This window comes from Acromyrmex echinatior, chromosome 15 (genome assembly GCF_024713525.1).
Source record: "Acromyrmex echinatior isolate Ae372 chromosome 15, ASM2471352v2, whole genome shotgun sequence".
Lineage (NCBI taxonomy): Eukaryota > Metazoa > Arthropoda > Insecta > Hymenoptera > Formicidae > Acromyrmex > Acromyrmex echinatior.
Genome location: NC_141866.1, coordinates 772,277 through 778,753, shown reverse-complemented (window position 1 = coordinate 778,753; position 6,477 = coordinate 772,277).

Here is a 6,477-nt window from a genome sequence, read left to right as displayed (position 1 = left end):
AATTTCTCATCCGCGAGGAAGTGTAGTAATGTTTATTCACAAGTCATGTATTTATTTTACAGCAATGCAGCAAATAATCGACGAATATTATTCGCAGGAAATTTAAATAATCGAATACCTTTTTCTATTGATACAGATTACCGCAAGGCATTTTATAATTTTTTTGCCTTCATTAATATACAATATAATATTTCAGTTTTTTTTATATCCTTCTTTTCGTCTCTTAGTTTTTATGATAAAATTTCGAAGCAAAAATTGTAACTAGATTCCGATCTGTTTCTATTGAATGGGACGGGTAGAAAAAATTGTTACGGGAAATTGGAACGGAACCGAAACGGAATGCTCAATTCCAGTAAGAAATCCGATTCATCATTTCGATCTGTGCTTAATGGAACGGCATCCTAATGGCTTAAGCCTACTCTACAAGTCGTAACTTATAGGTGATTGTAGTTGTAAGAATTGATCAATTACAGTCAAATATTCTCTTCACATTCGATTTGATTGGTGAATACTATGGAGTATAGAAAATAGGAGGCCGAACTTACATAGACGAGGCCATCAAAAAGCGTGGTCAAAAGTAGTCATCTGAATTAGTTCAATCGAGATGTCATTTTCGTTCCTCCACATCTAAAGTCATTAGATTAACAAAGTACCACGAACTGCTGCCATTTTGGCTCCATTACGCGCGGTTATTCAAAACTTCAACCTCTTTCGCTGCGGTTTTGCAATTTTCAACACAGCAACCGGACATTTTCGATAATAACAGAATCAGATTCTTCTTCTTCTTCTTCCAGACCCCTATCACTGACGAGATTCTATTAAAGATCGTCAACTCTGGGCAAATTTTCAACGGTATAAAAAAGGCTCCAAGGACTCGCAGGTAATTGAAGAATGCTGACATTATCGACAATTGATATAAATTTTTTTTGCTATTATTAACATAAATATTTGTTTCATACATTATTAAATTTATGATTTTTTATTACATAAATGTTTCATAAATAAATATGCATACTTGTAAAGCTGTAATATCCTATTGTAGAAAATTACAATTTTTTTCTGCAGTTATCACCTCTGTTGATAATAAAACTTTGACGATAACACTAAAATTTTATTTTAAAGAAAAATCAAGTATTATTGAGTTCTAAATGCATAAATATGTCTACTAAACTAATAAATCATAAAATAAGTACAATATTATCAGTTTTTAACTCTTAATCACTTGAATATTCACAAGGACGCGAACTCTTATAAGGATGTCGGTCTTTAATAATATCTTGTCAGTGCCCTTATATAGATTTCCGATCTTTTAATAGAATCAGGTTAGAATAGCATTTCGACGCCATTTTGGCTCGAAATGCTAATTCGGTGAATTTTCTCATCGCGATACTTTGTTAATCTAATGACTTTAATTACACCGTTCTCCCAGTTTGCATGGTAAGTCATATCAATTTTACATAAAGAAGAAATGCTCTATTCTTTATGCAGTTTTAATGACAATTTACATCTTCCTGTTAGGGCTCCGCACAATATATAGGGAACAGAAAACAGAGAATAAGAATTTCAACCTATCAGAAATTGTGTATTTCACTAGGTGTATTTTAATAGGTTGAAATTCTTATTTTCTGTTCTTTGTTCCCTGTTCCTTTTATTGTGCAGAGCCCTTTACTGTCAGAGCATGATGTCAAAGAATAATCTCTATTCTTAGGTTATGTATGTTCGGTTATATATGCATAAGTGTATAAAAGAGTTTTGAACGCTGCCTACCGAATATCACCAATACCACTTCAGAAACCTGATTTGGACACTTTTCAAAGCCTAGTTCAGCCTTTTATTCTCTATACTCTATGATCAATACTTACACTTACAACGGTTACACTACATTTCCATAAAAAAAGAGGGGATTATGTTGGTAACAAAGAAAACCTCTAGGCATTGCAATTTAATTTTTTATGGATTGATAACATCGTTTAAGTAGTAAATTTGTCAGTTTAGAAGTTCTTTCGGATAATCTTTTTGACATATGTGATATGCGTACGCGTATGTAATAAATATGTAATAAATATCTTTTAAACGTAAATATTAAATATATTGTGACATAAAATTAGAATTAAATGAAATAAAAATCACAAATAACTGAAAATATGAAGTGCATAGAGATGAAGCTTTATGAACATCCAAATTTCCGAATGAGATTCAATCGTAATACAGAAAGGAATTAATTATATTCAATTTCGAAAGAAATAGAAATAAACATGGAAAATTTGGATTTATGATTATTTTGTGTATGAACTGTCCCAACTCTGTGGAAAAAAAAATAAATTAATGAATATTTCAATACTCTATTCTTTTTTATTCATTTTGTTAGTCTCTATGCACTTCATATTTTCGGTTATTTGTGTGATTTTTATTTTATTTTATTCTAATTTTATGCCACAATATATTTAATGCTTACGTTTAAAAGATATTTATTACATATTTATTACATACGCGTATGCATATCACATATATTAAGAAGATTACCTAGTAGAACCTTTAAACAGATTTACTACTTAAACGATGTTACCAATTTATAAAAAGTTAAATTGTAATGAGATTTTCGTTGCTATCAACATTATCCCTTTTTTAATGGAAATTATATTGGGTCATCTAAAAAGTATCCGGTACTTTATCATTAGATATATGACCATCAACACATCTAGTGACAAAAAACCGCGGATACTTTTTAGACCCAATAATATAAGTCTGAGCACAAGAATTGTCGTAAAACTTATTTAGAGACTTAGGTTGTAGACGTAAGTAACGCACAAGCTTTAGCGTATAATGTACGATTTATTGCCGTCTTGGAGACATGGTAATAAGTTGTACGTCATACATGACAGCTTATGCGTTACTTACGTCTACAATTTAAATCTAAGTAAGGGCCTGAGCACAAAGATTGTCGTGGATTATCGTTATCGAGATTAACTTTCGAGAGAGTCATAAATCAACGCACAAGGATTTGTCGTAATTTCCGACAGAATTGTAAATCAACGCAAGGATCGATATAAACATACGTCGTAGATCGTAAGGATCTTTACAAAAATCATTGTGCGTTGATTCACGATTCTATCAGAAACTATTACGACAATCCATAACAATCTTTGTGCTCAGACCCTTACAATTACGATTACGATATTGTAGAATAGACTTAAGACTATTCTACAATGATTGTAAAGCCGGTTTTACATTAATTGCAAGCTGATCGCAAGTTTGTTGCGACAGCCAATCTGAAGCTTGCATTTTGAAATCAATGTCTTCATATTGGCTGTTGCAACAAACTTGGGATCAGCTTGCAACTAATGTAGAACCGGCTTAAGACCATAACATAAATCGCAACACGCAAAACTCATACGCAACGCTTGTCGAGACAGCCAATCAGAAACGCTGATCTGATGAAAGCAATGGCCGATTTATTTGTTTGCAAGATTATTAACTGTAATAGCGAATTCGATCATTTGCACTACACTAGGTCAGTGCATACTAAAACCTGCTTTGCATGAAATTAGCAAAATTAATTATTAAAGTATATAAATATTTTAAACGACTAATTATGTACTAATGATATTATCACGTTATTTAACAAAATATATGTGTCATTTTATTGTCAAAGTTGATTATATTGTATCATTGCATTGAGATAGTTTATATAAAGCAGCTTTTAATATGTACTGATCCAATGTAGTGCGAGTGATCGAAGATTTCATCATAAGTTTAAAGATGGATTTGAAGAAGGCTTTATAATGCGTTTGATTTTATTATTAAATCGAAGTAATGCGCTTTAAATGATTGTTTTGCAAGCATAGCAACAAAAGTTAGACATTGGTGGATCAGGCCAATCAATAAAAGAAGACGACAATAGAGTTTCCTATTTAACTTGTTTCACGAAATTAGATTAACTCTAAATTAGATCATAAAGAATTTTTTGCTTACACTCAACTCTAGCCTGAACAATATAAAATGCTATTGGAACTAGTAATCGTAATTAAGAAAATGTAGCAATCGGAAACCTCTCTCGTCCGATGCACGGTTAACCATTAACTTTGACGTAAGTAATTTCAATTGTTATTAATAGTATTCTGTTGCTTAAACAATTTATCTAATTGTTAACAATTTCTTTAATAATTATAACAATTTCCTCCTTTCTTTGTTTCATTTCAAGTATGTGCAACTTATCAACACTGGCCTAGTTTCCATCGAGGATTTAATCAGAATGTAAGAACTAACCAATTACAGTCGAACGTTCCCCTGTATTCGTTCGACTGTAACAGGGGAATACTCGACTAGTTGGCTGGTTTTTACATTCTGATCTGGTTTTGCACTTTTAGGCTGATTTTCGACTTGGTTCCGCCTTCCGTTATTCTCCTCACCTCTCTCCCCGCGCGCAGTCCAAATGTCGCTCGATGTTTAGGAGCGTATAACGCTCGCTTTAGGCGCTCACACTATAAACTTCATTCTATATCTTTTTTTTCATTACATAAATAAGATAGAATGAAGCATAAGCACTCAATTTTGCAACGCATTGCTTCATTCTATCTTAGTTATATAATGAACAAACAAAAAAAATAGAATGAAGTTTACAGCATGAGCACCCAAAGCGGGTAGACCTCATGTCTATGAACGTATGTCATACGTTCCTAAACATCGAGCGACATTTGGAAAGAGCGTGGAGCGAGAGATGAAGGGAATAACGAAAAGAGTCGGAGTCAAGTCGATAATCGGCCGAGAAGTGCAAATTTTGCCGAGCCCTGCAGACCTATTCTGTCTTTTAACGCAAATTTCATTATCATTATAACGCCGCTATGCAGCTTTTTTGAAAAGCAGCCATGATGAAAGAGCTGCGTAGCAGCATTATAATGATAACGAAATTTGCGTTGAGAGTTACAGAATAGGCCTGCTGGTCTTACGTCACGGTCATCGTAGAATAGGCTTTAGGACTGCCACGCACAAAATTCCGCAACAGTGACCGTAAGATATAAATTTAAGCCGATGAACTAATAAGGATATTGCTTTAGGTCTACGTAATCTAATCGAAATAGAAATGACAGTAAATTTATCCATAATCTCGCAATAAGGTGAATTTTGACCAGTTGAAACTCGCCTTATGAATAAGTTTACTGCTATTTCTATTTCCGTTAGAGTACGTAGATCTAAAGCAGTATCCTGATTGGCTCATCGGCTTAAGTTTATGCTTAAGGTTATCGTTACAGAAATTTTGTCTGCGGCAGCCCCTTTATATTGGCCGTAACCATATACCGTAATCTGTAAAAATTGATTAATCATCTTCAAGTATTCCCTTCTTACTGTTAAATGAGAGGGGAATAGTTGACTGTGATTAGTTAATTCTTATAGATTACGGTATACGACATACAGTTACGGTTAATATAAACACTCCCTTATTATAGAAGGCCCATAACGCTTATGCTAGTTACGCTTTATGTGAAAGCAGGTTAAAAAACGTAATCGGTCGATTAGTTCATTGGAATTGGCCAGTCGCATTTGTCATTTCGTTTGGCGGCAGATGCGATTGACCAATGTTAACTAATTCCAATGAACTAATCGGTCGATTAAGTTTGTTAAAGTGATCCTTATTAATTAAATCCATGTTTACTGTTATATTTGTTTACATATAAATAATATTGTATAGGATATTCATTATTAGAAGACAAATTACTTTTGGATCAATCGCATTTGATGCTAAATATGGGGTATTATTACGTGAATCCCCTAATCCAGAACCTGAACACATTTACAAATCGAAATACGCAAATACTTTCATCCTATAATAAATTGTTTCTACATAAAAAATTTTATGTTAAATTTAACACATTTTACATGTCCCAAACGATCCAAATTTTTGTGTTAATCAATTCAACATAAGATGAATATATTAGGAAGTAACACAAAGATTATGTAAAACATTAACACAAGAAGCATAATATACTTTGGCACTTTAAAAATAAATTTTGTGTTAAATTGGTACATTTATAATCCCAGCAAACGAGAATAGATTAAAATGGATTGAAATTTTTTTCTATCCGAATGCGTATTTTAAATAGCGAATACTTTTTTTGTGTGGAATTAATTGGATTTAATTAGATTTAATTAGATACAATTGGATTGAAAAATTGCATTTCCTATTCAAAATTTTGAATTGAACAGTATTCATAATGCACAGAAAAAGCTAATATTACTTTTAGATTGAAAGGCATAGAGATATGCTCCATGCAATTCCTATAAATGAATAAAAATGCATTCAGGATTGAAAAGCATTCATTTTAACATTCGTGAATCAATATTTCTGAAAATCTGAATCCATTTCAATTCATTTCAATCTATTCTCGTTTGCTGGGATGTTAAATTTAAGTGAAATTAAATGCTATGTTTATATTTAAATGAAATTAAATGCTATGTTTATATTTAAGTGAAATTAAATGC